The sequence below is a fragment of the Octopus bimaculoides genome, unplaced genomic scaffold (genome assembly GCF_001194135.2).
Source record: "Octopus bimaculoides isolate UCB-OBI-ISO-001 unplaced genomic scaffold, ASM119413v2 Scaffold_307912, whole genome shotgun sequence".
Lineage (NCBI taxonomy): Eukaryota > Metazoa > Mollusca > Cephalopoda > Octopoda > Octopodidae > Octopus > Octopus bimaculoides.
The window spans coordinates 10,553-11,081 of NW_026372147.1; positions in this window are offsets into that span (position 1 = coordinate 10,553).

A 529-nucleotide genomic window follows, 5' to 3' on the forward strand; every position below is an offset into this window, starting at 1 on the left:
CTGTACAAATGTCAAAAGAAAGGCAATTTGATGTTGGTTGCATGCTGCTATTTAAGATAAAGTAATGCATCACTTAGATATGAATAAGGAGTGTGGACTTAAGTCCTTTGGAGAAGATTATAAAACTTGGATTTTGAGTGGAGTGTTCCTCTTGGAATTGGTTGTGATACCCTAACTATTGAATACAAGCCACTGCGGGTGCTTATAAAAGGGTGCAGGACTTTCCAGAAATAGCTGTCAAATTTCCTTCAAATCACACTCTACTGTCTTAATGCAAGAAAGGTATTAAACAATGTTGTTGTTGAGATAGCATAGTCATAGGTCCACTCAGTCAAGGCTGACCTGAGTCAAACAACAGTAACTATTGATATAAAGAAAAGAGCTAGACCAGTTAAGTGATATTGAGCAGCATGGAATTATATTTAGAAATTGAGAAGGAAAGAATATATTATATATTGTATCTTGGAATCATATAATGTAGTGTTTTTTATTACAAATCTATAAGTCAAGATGAATCAGAATGTCTTTT